Below are 13,366 nucleotides of genomic sequence, written 5' to 3'. Positions count from 1 at the left end.
TCACGTCTAAAAGCCCTAAGCCAGCATTAGATTGTTTTTAAGAAGAACTAAGAGGAAGGAAGAGTGAACTTGGAGGTGCATTGCTTCAGTCCAAGTGCTCCGGAGGCTGAGGTGGGAGGATGGCTGGGGACAGGATAGCAGCCTGCAGTTAGAGTCGGTTCCTCATCAGCCAAGGCTAGAGTGAGACCAAATTTAAAAATCTATCAATAAACAAAGCCAGTAAAGCGATGAGAAAAAGGCAAGGAGGAAAAACACCTGGAATTATCAAGATTTTCTTTCCAGGCAGGCGTGGTGGCCCAGGCACTTGGGACGCAGAGGTAGGAGCATCGCTGTGAATCCAAGGCCACTCTGAGATGACACAGTGAATTCCAGGCTAGCCTAGGCGACTACAGTGAGACCTTACCTAGAAAAAAACCAAAAAACAAAAAGTTTTTTTTCTTTCCCTTGGACAATTAGGGAGGAAGAAAGTTATCCAAGATGTCAGCATGGTCTGCCTTCTCACACCTGAGTGACTAGGTCATCACAGAAAACAATCAATTATTGGGGGACTTTGAAATGTTCTCAAAGTTTAGTATAAAATTGCAGCAGAGTAGAGTCATGTGGCTTCCTGTCGCTCCTCCCCCTTAGCTGAGCGGAGCCCTGGCCCGCTCCACTGCCACAGACAGGGAGGGCTGTACTGCAGGTGATCAATCAGAGAGATGGTGATACAGCCAGGAAATAAAGTAGGCTAGGATTTGCACCCATCCCCAGTCCCAACATAAGTTTCCAGAATGTTCTCAGAACAGAGCATTACATTCACATACCCTCAAGTGGCAATGGCTGGCCCATCTCCACTTGTAGAAATAAACACCTACCCGCAGGAGTCACGGAGAGGTGGGTGTACTATGGGGGAAACAGCGAGGTTTGTAGGCAGAAACGCAGCAACCAACTCAAAAATCAAAACACTTGGACAAAAGTAAATGGCTCACAAATTAATCAACCAAACTATATTTTATTTTTTCCAAAACAAATGAAGAGAGCAGATTTTGGTGGCCAACACCTGTATCCCACACTCTACAGGCAGGTATGCGAGTTTTTGAGTTCGAGGTCAGTCTACCGCAGAGCAATAAGTAAGGAGAGAAGGAAGTACCTGTGTGACTGTCAGGACATCGCGAGCAATCACTCAACCTGGACACGCACCCTCCCCCACCCCGGACAAGAGGACACCTCCATGGTCTTCATGTTGCTGACAAAGATTTTACTTACCGGTTGTATGTGTGATATCTCTATCTCTATCTATCTATCTATCTATCTATCTATCTATCTATCTATCTATCTATCTATCTATCATCTATGTATCTATCTTTTTTTTTCCCTCCACAGCTAGGGTTCTAAGGACAGAAGAAAGGACCACTTCTACCCAGGATGGCTTACTAAGCCAGTGAGTTCAGTGGCGCTCCTGCCGGGGCCGTGGGGGACGCTCAGGTCGCTGCTGCACTGACGGGCGCCGTAGCTCCGGTGAGGACCCACGAAACCCGCCTCCCTGGGGTCCGCGCAGGACTTGCACACGGAACCGCCCGCGGGGCCGGGGCCCATCGCCGGGCTCACCTCACCAGGAGGAGCGAGCTGGGCATCCGGACCAGTCTGAGGAGTTTGACAGCTGAGCACTTTCAACTGGCCGCCGGCGGCCCCGAACCCCTGCCGGAGGAAGCGGAGCGTGGGGGAGCCGAGGCGGAGGCCTGCCTGGGCGGCAGCGATTTCCAGATGCGCCCGGACCAGAGATCGGAGACCTCGACTTGAAGGAAAATGCAAGGGGGACAAGGCGAGGACAGCGCTGAAGAATAGAGGAGGGGCCTCGAGTGGCCACGCCGCATATGAGGGTCCATCTGCGGAGCGTGTCCACTGCGACGTTCTCGGATCCTCCAGTAAAACTGATCCTCCGCGCCATCGTCCCTGGGTGGGCTCGAACCACCAACCTTTCGGTTAACAGCCGAACGCGCTAACCGATTGCGCCACAGAGACACGACCGCCGCCTCCTTTCCCGGCGCCCCGAGGGCCGCGGCCGGAGCCCCGCGGGCGGCGGGAACCGGGTGCCCGGGACGGGGCGGCGCGGGGCGGAACCCGGGCGGCCGAGCTCGGCTGCACCTCGCACCTGGGGCCGTCCAGAGTGCTTCGGTCATACTTGGGAACCCAGAGAACAGGGTCTGCGGACGGATCCTCTTTCCGTTATGCAAGCTGGAAACGTGATTTGTGAAGGGTCTAGCCCCTTACCCCAGCCCCGTGGAGGCAGAGGTACGAGGATCACCGCGAGTTCGAGGCCACCCTGACACTACATAGTGAATTCCAGGTCAGCCTGGACTAGAGTGAGACCCTTCCTCGAAAAACAAAGCAAAACAAAATTAAAAAGAGTGATCAAAAAGAAATAAAATAACTGAAAAGGGGCTGATATTATAACTAAAAGAGACCTAAAGCAACAACAGAGTGCCCTAGGCCGAGTTCTCTGACAGCTTATTGTAAGGTCTACACTACTCACCTATCCCACAACGTTGTGTCCCTTGGGCCCAGTCACCCAAGTCAGAAGTTATTCTCTAACACCCAGAGCAGCTGGATTGCGAGCCGAGCCCACAGTCAAGGCGCCTCCTGAGTCCCTCGTCCCGTGTCCCGCTGCAGCGGTCAGCACGCTCTCCAACACTGCAGAGGTCCACAGTTCCAGTCCCCAGATGCCTAGGAAGGGACAACATAAGCTTAAAGGACGTCACTGTTGTGCCCTGCTTCCAACATGCGGCCTGTGCCCTGAACATTCAAAAAGCGCAGAGGTTTCCAGTGAGGACGTAACTTCCCCAGGTACATCCATTAGCACTGACTAAAATGCGCTTTCCTGACCAGGGCTCTACTGTGAGCAGAGTATGGTCCACATAGGCGTGTTCTGGCCTAGAAGCCTTCCCGTCTCTGTCCTCCCAGTGGTCAAGTTTAAGCTTGTTGGAGTGTGGCTTCCAGAGGATTTCTCCCCATTTCACTTCCTCCATGGTTCTAAGATCAGCCTTTTCTGGGATGTTTCATACAGGAGTCTCAGTGCTTAGTGTACAATTCTGCTTTATTTTATTTTAATATTTTTATTTACAACTTCCATAATTGTAAACAATATCCCAGGGTAATTCTCTCCCTCCTCCTTTTTTTTTTTTTTTCTTTTTGTTTGTTTTTGGTTTTTTGAAGTAGAGTCTCACTGTAGCACAGGCTGACCTGGTAGCCCCAAACTCAGAGGGATCCTCCTACCTCTGCCTCCTGGGTGCTGGGATTAAAGGTGTGTGCTACTACACTGGGCTCTGCCAATCTACTTTCCTCATCCACTGCCAACATCTGTAACATCTGCACAGAGCAGCTGTTGCGAGTGAGGACACAGTTGCTCGCAGGGAAGCTAAAAGCCACCTTGGGAGAAAGCCCTTCCCTCCTCCCCCTTCTGCCTCGCCAGTCCCACAGAAATGTCATGCACTCTGCTCAGGGAGGGTTTCCCCGTTTCATATCCGAAAGAGGGATCCTGTTTCATGTAAGTCCTGGATATATATAGCAAATGTGTTGTTTACCCTCTGAACTTAGCAGGCTGTGTGCAGGTCTCAACGTTTACAAAGGGTTTTCAGAAACAAGGATTTGAGTTAACACTTCCATATCTTCCATCCAGGTGGAATCATGTTTATAGATCATCCCTCCTGAAGGGCCAACCTGTTGCAGATTGAGAGGTGAAGGGAAGTAAGCTTTTCACCTGCCCAGCATGTGGGAAGCCCTGTGTTTGGTCCTTAGCACCTGAAAATACAAAAATAAGTAACAATGGGTTAAGGCGTTTGCCTGCAAAGCCAAAGGATGTAGGTTCAATTCCTCAGTACCCATGTGAAGCCAGGTGCACAAGGTGACATATGTGTTTGGAGTTTGTTTGCAGTGGCTGAAAGCCCTGGTGCACCCATTCTCTCCCTCTTTCTCTCCCTCCCTCTGTCTCCATCTCTCTCTCTTTCTTCAAGGTAGGGTTTCAGTCCAGGTTTACCTGGAATTCACTGTGTAGCCTCAGGCTGGTCTTGAACTCATGACGATCCTCTTACTTCTGCCTCCCAAGTGCAAAACCATGTCTGGCCTCTCTCTCACTCTCTCTCTTTATCTCTTTCTCTCTCTCAAATAAATAAATAAACAAATAAAATATTTAAACAAAAAACAAGTAACAAAAATGGGGGGGGGGACTGGGTGTGGTGGCGCACATCTTTAATCACAGCAGTTAGGAGGAAGAGGCAGGAGGATCGCCATGAGTTCAAGGCCGCCTGAGACTATATTGTGAATTCCAGGACAGTCTGCACTATAGCAAGAGAAAAGATGATGGGGGAGAAGCAGAAAAAGAAAATGAAATGGGAAAAAAAACAGGAAAACCAGAAAGAAACGTGCACATATGTATGTATGATGTATGTATGTATTTTCCTGAGGAAGGGTCTCTAACCCAGGCTGACCTGAAACTCATTCTGTAGTCCCAGGCTGGCCTCAAACTTACTGCAATCCTCCTTTCTCAACCTCCTATACTGGGAATTAGAGGAATGCGCCACCACACCAGGTAGAATGGAGACTTTCAAATGAAGTGGTTTCCATGGAAGGTGTTAGTGTATGGTATTTCCTGATAAACATGATTAAAGCTTTGGTTTAACTTGGCACCTTTGCTAATTTTTTTTTTCAGTTTTGCCTCTCAATTTTGGGAAGCATGACACGGGTTCTCAAGCTTTTTCTAGAAGACATGAGAAAATGTACCATGCATGGTGCATTGGTGGTTCAGTGGTAGAATTCTCGCCTCCCACGCGGGAGACCCGGGTTCGATTCCCGGCCAATGCAGTGATGCCTTTTCTCCCAATTGACTATGCATACTGTTTGTCAAATGCTTTGCTTCACCTCCTCCGTCTTAGGGATTCTCATCTCCAGTAGTGTCCCTCCAGGGAAAACAAAAACTACTTGGAGGTCTGAGACCAGCATGGTACCTGCCTGACACACTAAACTTTTAAAAACCTTTCAAATTTTCTTTTCCTCTAAAGAAAGCCCTGTTCCTGTAGAACGTGAAGGCAAGGAAGCATGGGGGGAAGAAAGTTGAGGAAACTGAGGCAGAGTGACAGTCAGAGCCAGTGAAATGGAATTTATTTTATTTTTGGTTTTATAAGGTTAAGGTCTCCCTCTAGCCTCCACTGACCCGAATTCAGCAGGCATATCACCACGGCCAGCTGCTTAAAAAAAAAAAAAAAAAAGAATGAATAGAAGGTGGCATGGTGAGGCACGCCTTTAATCCCAGCACTCAGTAGGCGGAGGTAGAAGGGCCCTGTGAGTTTGAGGCCAGCCTGAGACTACGTAGTTAGTGAATTACGTCAGCCTGGGCTACAGCAAGACCCTACCTCAAAAAAACAACATATGGGCTGGAGGGATTGCCTAGTGGTTAAGGCATTTGCCTGCAAAGTCAAAGGACCCAGGTCGATTCTCGAGGACCCACGTTAGCAAGATGCACAAGGGGGCGCAGGCCCCTGGAGTTCGTTTGCAGTGGCTGGAGGCCCTGGCATGCCCATTCTCTCTCTCTCCCTCTTTCTGTCAAATACACACACACACACACACACACACACACACACATACACACACATATATATATATTTAAAAAACAACAAACATTTAAAAAGGAGAAGGAAGAAAAGGTAGGAAAGAAAGAAGGAACGCTCTTGCCTGCTTACATATACAGGAGCTGACGATGAAACGACTGGGAATACAGATCTGGATGGGCATATTTGCACATGTAGGGAGATGTATTGTGAGATGTGAAACTTAAAAGCCAAAGACTCCCGTCCCTGGGTGGGCTTGAACCACCAACCTTTCGGTTAACAGCCGAACGCGCTAACCGATTGCGCCACAGAGACACAACTGCTCATGGCCTTGCGGATCCTCCAGTGGAAGCATCAGCACCAGCGACACCAGGCGGCAGAGAGGATGAGCCCTGACGCTGGGGACCGTGACTGCTCCCCGCCGGGACCAGCCCGGGTCGCCCGCCGCCTCGGGGGCTGCGGAAGCTTCCGTGGCAGGCAGAGCTGGAGAAGGAAAAGAAAGACAGGTGCGGGGGAGAAGGGGGAAGAGCAAGAGAGGGTTGGGGAGATGTCTCAGCAGTTAAAGGTGCTTTCGTGCAAAACCTGCGGGCCCGAGTTGGATTTCCCCAGCAGCCATGGAAAACCAGATGCCAAGTGGCTCTTGCATGTGGGCTCCCAATGCACCCACGACAAGGGGAGCTGATTGTCAAACTCTCATGCTGTAGGCGCATTGGGAGAAGTTAGCCTAGAGAGTTCAAAGCCCATGGGTCAGGCTCACAGGAGCAAGAGACCCTGTCTCACAGAAGGTGGAACCCTTTGAGGGTGTCATCTGATCTCCACACACTGCCCATGATTCGTACATACCCATACATACACACACGTGCATGCACACATACCATAAGATATAATTTTAAAAAGATTTTTATTGAGAACCCGGCATGGTCGCTCATGCCATTTAATCCCAGCGCTCAGGAGGCAGAGGACCGCCGTGAGTGAGTTCGAGGCCACCCTGAGACTACATAGTGAATTCCAGGTCAGCCTGAGCTACAGACCCTAGCTCGGCAAACAAAGACAGACAAACAAACAAACAAAATTATTGAGAGAGAGAATACGGGCGTTCGGGACCTCCACTGCAAATGAACTCCAGGCGCGTGCGTTCATCTGGTTGTGCATGGGTAAAAATGGGCAACTGAGCCCGGGTCCTGAGGTCCCTAACCACCGGGACATCCCCCCTGACTGCACCCAGCGCTTCCCCAGCTGCGCCTTCAGCACCTGCCAGCCGCGCTTCTAGGCTCTCCGACCTCCTGGTCCTCCGCAGCCGGGCCGTGGGGGGTCGCGCGCCAGCCAGCCAGCACGCCGACTGCACTCCTTTGATGGCTGTAACTTTTTCTTTTTTTCTTTTGCATCGATTTCGGGTTTATTTGACCTTCAATTGACTACAAGTGACGCTCTTCCCCTTCTGCCCATTCTATCGTGCCGTGTATTTTACTTCTTCCCATCGTCACATCCTCAATCCATTGATCACGTTTCTTTTTTTTGGGGGGGGGGGGCTTAGGACCCGGTATGTCTCAGTGGGAGGGGAAACCGCAAGAGGAAGGACGGGCGTGTCACAGAAGAGCCGAGCTAGCGTCGTAGAAAGGGAACCGCAGGACCTCCCTAAGACACCCCAAGTCCATGTCAACGCCATCTCTTCCGCCAAGCAAACGGGAGAAGCTCCCCCCCCCCCCGCCGTTCAAAACTTCCCCAGCTCCACCTTCAAATTTTTATTAACAACTAACATGATTATAAAAAACATCCCATGGCAATACCCTGCCTCCCCCTCCCCCCACTTTCCCATCAGAAACTCCACTCTCCATCTTCTCCCCTCCCCATCTCAATGTCTCTTATTTTGATGTCATTAACTTTTCCCCCTATTATGATGGTCTTGTGTAGGTAGTGTCAGGCACTGTGAGGTCATGGATACCCAGGCCATTTTGTGTCTGGGGGTGGGGGAGCACGTTGTAAGGAGTCCTACCCTTCCTTTGGCTCTTACATTCTTTCTGCCACCTCTTCCACATTAGACCCTGAGCCTTGGAAGGTGTGATAGAGATATTACAGTAATGAGCACTCTGGTCACTTTTTTCTAGCACCATGATGCCTTCTGAGTCATCCCAAGGCCACTGCCATCTGAAAAGAGAAGATTCTCTACCAAAAGTAAGATTAATTAATATAATTAATTAATATAAGGGTATGAGCATTAAGAGAAGTGTTTACTGGGCAGTTTGATAAGCATAGCATATACATTTAGCCAGACAGCAGCAGAAGTTACACCCCTAGGGCTCATGACTACCCCTGTTTTAAGTTTTCAGTATCAGGGATGTATTCCCTCCCATGGAGCAGGCCTCCAGTCCAATTAGAGGGCAGTTGGTTTCCACCATGACAGACAGGCCACTATTGCAACCTTTGGCTCATTTGGCCTGGCTGGCCAACTATAAGACTTGCAGTGTCCACTGTTGAGTATCTTCACTGGTGGTATCTCTTTCTCCCATTGAACTGCATGCAGAATTGCTTCTTCCAGCTTTCTGTCAGCTGGTCTACATGGAGGAGGTTATCAGCTCAGTTCCAGAAGGATTTCACAGTGGCCTTGCAGCCCAAGTATGTGGAGTCTTCAGCAATAGGGTCTTACCATCTATTCCTGGTGGGAAACCAAAGGCCTCGGCAATGGCCTGTAATGTTTTGGGGACATCAGGGACCTCCCTGGCCAACAACTCACTGGAAGGTATCCATCCCTGGCACTGAAAATTTTCTAGTAACAATCTATGGCTCCTGAGTGTTCCATTGTCCAAAAAAGTAGGATTCCATATGATTTATTTACATTCTCTTAGATTTTGATTAGCCCTTCCTCCACCTTTCCTTTACTCAATCTCTTCCCCTGACCTCACTTTGGGCCTTTTCACCCCCTTTAATCTATTCTTCTACTTACATATATACAATACCAACCTATTAAGTACCCTCCTCCCTTCCTTTCTCTTCCCTTTATATCTCTTTTCTAGTTCACTGGCCTTTGCTACTGAGTTTTCTTCCTACTCACTCAGAATTCCAATCATCTGTAGCTAGGATCCATATATGAGAGAGAACATGTGACGTTTGGCTTTCTGGGCCTGGGTAACCTCACTTGGTGTAATCCTTCCCAGATCCATCCATTTTCTTGAAAATTTCATAACTCATTTTTCTTTACTGCTGAGTAGAACTCCATTGTATAAATGTGCCATATCTTCATTATCCACTCATCAGTTGAGGGACATCTAGGCTGGTTCCATTTTCCAGCTATTGTGAATTGGGCGGCAATAAACATGGTTGAGCATGTACTTCTAAGGAAGTGAGATGAGTCCTTAGGATATATGCCTAGGAGTGCTATAGCTGGGTCATAAGGTAGATCTGTTTTTAGCTGTCTTAGGAACCTCCACACTGATTTCCACAATGGCTGGACCAAGATTGCATTCCCACCAGCAGTGGAGAAGGGTTCCTCTTTTTCCACATCCTTGTCAGCACTTGTGGTCATTTCTTTTCATGATGGCATCCAATCTGACAGGAGTGAGATGGAATCTCAATGTAGTTTTAACCTGCATTTCCTTGATGACTAGGGATGTAGAACATTTTTTCTGATGCTTATATGCCATCCTTATTTCTTCTTTTGAGAACTCTCTACTTAGTTCCATAGCCCATTTTTAATTGGCTTGTTTGATTTCTTATTATTTAATTTTTGAGTTCTTTGTATATCCTAGATATTAATCCTCTATCAGATGTATAGCTGGCAAAGATTTTTCCCCATTCGGTATGTTGCCTCTTTGGTTTATCCACAGTGTCCTTTGCCGTACAAAATCTTTGTAATTTCATGAGGTACCAGCAGTTAATCTGTGGTTTTCTTGCCTGAGCAATTGGGGTTATATTCAAAAAGTCTTTGCCAAGACCAATATGTTGAAGGGTCTCCCCTACTTTTTCCTCTAGCAGTTTCAGAGTTTTAATCCATTTGGACTTAATTCTTGTGCATAGAGAGAGAGAAGAATCTATTTTCATCCCTCTACATATACATATCCAGTTTTCCCAGCACCATTTGCTGAAGAGGCTGTCTTTTCTCCAATGTGTATTTTTGGCATTTTTATCAAATATCAGGTGGCTATAGCTACCCGGACTTACATCTGGGTCCTCTATTCTGTTCCATTGATCTACATGTCTGCTTTTGTGCCAGTACCATGATGTTTTTGTTACTATGGCTCTGTAGTATAGGTAAAAATCAGGTATGGTGATACCACCAGCCTTATTTTTGTTGCTCAGTATTGTTTTAGATATTCGAGGGTTGTTGTGATCCCAAATGAATTTTTGGATTGTTTTTTCTATTTCTGTGAAGAATGCCATTGGAATTTTGATAGGGATTGCATTAAATGTGTAGATTGCTTTTGGTAAGATTGCTGTTTTCACAATATTGATTCTTCCAATCCAGGAACAAGGGATGTTTTTCCATTTCCCAGTGTCTTCTGCAATTTCTCACATGAGTGTTTTATAGTTTTTATTGTAGAGATTCTTTACTTCCTTGGTTAGGTTTATTCCAAGGTACTTTATTTTCTTTGGTGCAATTGTTAGTGGGAGTGATTCTCTGATTTCATCTTCTGTGTGTTTGTTGTTAGCATATAGGAAGGCTACTGATTTCTGTGTATTTATTTTGTATACTGCTTCATGGCTGTAGGTTTTGATCAGCTCTAACAGTTTGCTGGTAGAGTCTTTAGGGTCCTTTATGTATAGAATCATGCCATGTGCAAATAATGATAACATGATCTCTTCCTTTCCAATTTGTATCCCTTTTATGTGCATCTCTTGCCTTATTGCTATGGCTAAGAGTTCCAGTACTATATTAAATAAAAGTGGGGACAGTGGACAACCTTGTCTTGTTTCTGATTTTAGTGGAAAAGCTTCCAGTTTTTCGATTTTCTGATTTTCTTATTCCTTTGGTAGATTCAAAGCAGGTGAATCTTTCTGCTTTTTTTCCCCTAACATTTTGCTCCTGAAACCCAGGAGGGGCATTTGGAGCAGACACCCTCTTGCTTGCAAAGGAGTAGTGGAAGCTCAACTGGACTAACCCGTGGATTCTGACGCATCCCACGTTTCCACCCCCCGCCCCACCTCTTTCTTCTTCGCCATGGTAACTGCATGTGAGTTCCCACTCCCTGGGCAGGACCTTCAAGCCAAGGCCGATGCGCTGCTTTTCCATGAGTTCTCTATAGTACATCGCTGGAACGGTGCTGTGACCACCCGAAAGGGTGATTCACCTGCCTTAGGACTTTTCCCTCTGCCCTCTTCTTATTGCAGCCACAGTGAGGCATTCGCAGCATCCGCCGGATCATCCAACAGTGGACCTGCTTTGTCCAAGGAGGTGGCGAGTCACCCTCCATCCATCTTCCCCACAGTACCCTGGAGAGACACACATGGCTCCCTTGTATCGTCCCTGGAGGATTGCCATGGGAGCCTCTGGTCAAAAAAACACCCCATTTCCTTTGAACCCCCACATGCCCTTCTTCATGAGAAAAGTCTCAGGACTCAGTCCTCAGCACTTCTAACCCACCCCAGTTCTACCCGCCTTACGTCTTGCTTCAATATATATTATACAGTCTGTGGGCACAATATCTCACATGTGGGGCTGGAGAGATAGCTCAGTGGAAAAGGCACTTGCGTGTGAAGGCAGAGGATCCAGTTTTGATTTCCCAGGACCCATGTAAGCCAGATGCACAAGGTGGCACATGTGTCTGAAACTCATTTGCAGTGGCTAGAGGCACTGGTGTGCCCATTCTCTCTCTCTCTCTCTCTCCCTCTGTGTGTGTGTGTGTGTGTGTGTCTCTTCCTCTCTCAAAAAACTAAATAAAAATTGGCTTTTAAACCAGGCATGCTGCTGCATGCCTGTAATGCCACCACTCCAGAGGCAGAGGTAGGAGGATTGCTGTGAGATCGAGGCCAGCCTGAGACTACATAGTGAATTCCAGGTCAACCTGAGCTAGTGTGACACCTACCTCGAAACAAACAAACAAACAAACAAACAAACAGAAAAAGGCCTTTAAAAATAGTTTCCACTGGCTGTGGTGGCACACTGCTTTAATCCCAGCACTCTGAAGGCAGAGGTAGGAGGATCACTGTGAGTTCCCAGCCACTTGGGCAGCCAGATTTTGCAAGCAAGTACCTTTAACATCTCTCCTGGAGACCTTTTTTTGTTTTGTTTTGTTTTGTTTGTTTGTTTGTTTGTTTTGCGGTAGGGATTCATTCTAGCCCAGACTGACCTAGAATTCACTACGTAGTCTCACGGTGGCCTCGAACTCATGGCAATCCTACCTCTGCCTCCCAAGTGCTGGGATTAAAGGCATGCACCATCAGGCCCAGCTGGAGACCTTTTTTTGGTTCATTTGTTTTTGTTTTGTTTTATTAAGTAGAAACTTTGTATGGACACTTCATGTGTTAGTACCATCATTTCCCTCCTCCCTGACCCATCCTGCTGGAGGCCCTCTTCAGTGGGATTACTGGTATTTCCCCCCAGGGTTGTAGGTTGGGATATCTGAGGGCATCAGTAGTCTCAGGGTGACCTGGAACTCATGACGAATCTCCTACCTCTGCCTCCCTAGTGAGCTTCTGGGGTTTCTTGTTTGTTTGTTTGTTTGTTTTTGTTTTGTTTTGTTTTGCTTTGTTTTGAAGTAGGGTCTCACTCTAGCTCAGGCTGACCTGAAATACTCTCAGGGCGCCCTTGAACTCACAGCCACTTTCCTACCTCTGCCTCCCGAGTTCTCCATAAAAGGATCCACATAAACCTTCTGAAGAGTTGGTATAGACCAATGGAGTCAAAACAGATGTCTCCAAGCTTTCCTTTGCAGCTCTGGAGCCCATGATTAGCATGACCTTCTGCCAAGGTGCTGAACCCCAGGTGTGAAGATGCACCTGGGACCACAAGGTTTTACTGGGATGAAGGAACCACGGCAATAAAGGATTTTCTTTCTTTGCTGCTATGCACTGGGGCCCGAGCTTCACTTTGCCGGGATCACAAGAGGTGAGGGATCTCCTCAGCTGCTCAAATCACCACCAAAAAAGCCACACACCTCCCTAGGTGGAACTACACTGCCCTTCGAGCCATTCCTTGGTGTCTCAGGCTGGAACCATGCTGATCCACAAACATACAGGTAGTTGTTGTTTTTGTTTTTTCGAGGTAGGGTCTTGCTCCAGCCCAACTGACCTGAAATTCGCTATGTAGTCAGGAAGGCCTTAAAAACTAAGTAGTTGGTTTTGTTTTACCTGGAGAGACATTCCTGAAGATGAGAATCCAAAAGATGGAGAAGGCAGAGCAAAGCATTTGAGGAACAGGAAGCATAGTCAATTGGGGGCGGGGGGGGGGGGAAACGACAAGTTCTGCATTGGCAGGGAATTGAACCCGGGTCTCCCGCATGGGAGGCGAGAATTCTACCACTGAACCACCAATGCACTTGTTAAAGGTTGTAATGACCTACTGTCCTTGGGTATTGTCACCCCTTCTGGAACAATGAGGAGAAAAGTCCATGCCTTCAAAACTTTAGAGGCAAAACTGAAAAATAAACAAAAACATCAACTTAAACCAAAACCTTAATTTTTAAAAAAAATATATTTTAGACGTGTGTGGTGGTGCATGGCTTTAATCCCAGCACTTGGGAGGCAGAGGTAGGAGGATCTAAATGAGTTCAAGGCCACACTGAGACTACAACATAGTGAATTCCAGGTCAGCCTGGACCAGAGTGAGACACTACGTGGAAAAACCTACATATAAG

At 47.6% G+C, this 13,366-nt stretch overlaps 4 non-coding genes across 4 annotated transcripts; 1 reads left to right on the top strand and 3 right to left on the bottom strand.

Annotated features, from left to right (window-relative positions):
• Window positions 1–1,927: 1,927 nt before the first annotated feature.
• On the bottom strand, window positions 1,928–2,001 carry Trnan-guu. The gene has a single exon. It is a non-coding gene; the product is annotated as a tRNA-Asn (tRNA).
• Window positions 2,002–4,765: 2,764 nt separating this feature from the next.
• Trnag-ccc lies at window positions 4,766–4,836 on the top strand. The gene has a single exon. It is a non-coding gene; the product is annotated as a tRNA-Gly (tRNA).
• Window positions 4,837–5,820: 984 nt separating this feature from the next.
• On the bottom strand, window positions 5,821–5,894 carry Trnan-guu. Its single transcript has one exon. It is a non-coding gene; the product is annotated as a tRNA-Asn (tRNA).
• A 7,081-nt stretch (window positions 5,895–12,975) lies between these two features.
• Trnag-ccc lies at window positions 12,976–13,046 on the bottom strand. Its single transcript has one exon. It is a non-coding gene; the product is annotated as a tRNA-Gly (tRNA).
• Window positions 13,047–13,366: the final 320 nt, after the last annotated feature.

This window comes from Jaculus jaculus, chromosome 19, assembly GCF_020740685.1.
Source record: "Jaculus jaculus isolate mJacJac1 chromosome 19, mJacJac1.mat.Y.cur, whole genome shotgun sequence".
NCBI lineage: Eukaryota > Metazoa > Chordata > Mammalia > Rodentia > Dipodidae > Jaculus > Jaculus jaculus.
The sequence above is the reverse complement of the archived record's forward strand: the minus strand, read 5'-3'. Positions and strand labels throughout refer to the sequence as shown.